Consider the following 212-nt stretch of genomic DNA (forward strand, 5'->3'; position numbering starts at 1 on the left):
CGTACTAGTGCAGCGGGAAAACGTGCCATACCGTGCCAGATCCTTTAATTCCCTGAAATACTGTAAGTTGAAAAATCAACAATAATGTTGAGCGAGTTCATGTGTAAGTGAGTAAATAAACCTTTGTATTTATCAAAAATCCTGGTATGTAGCAAATAAGGAAAAAGAGATCACCAATGGTTTGCAAGGCCATTGATATGTGTGAAGTGCAA

Source organism: Plasmopara halstedii (genome assembly GCF_900000015.1).
Source record: "Plasmopara halstedii genome assembly, contig: Scaffold_262, whole genome shotgun sequence".
NCBI lineage: Eukaryota > Oomycota > Peronosporomycetes > Peronosporales > Peronosporaceae > Plasmopara > Plasmopara halstedii.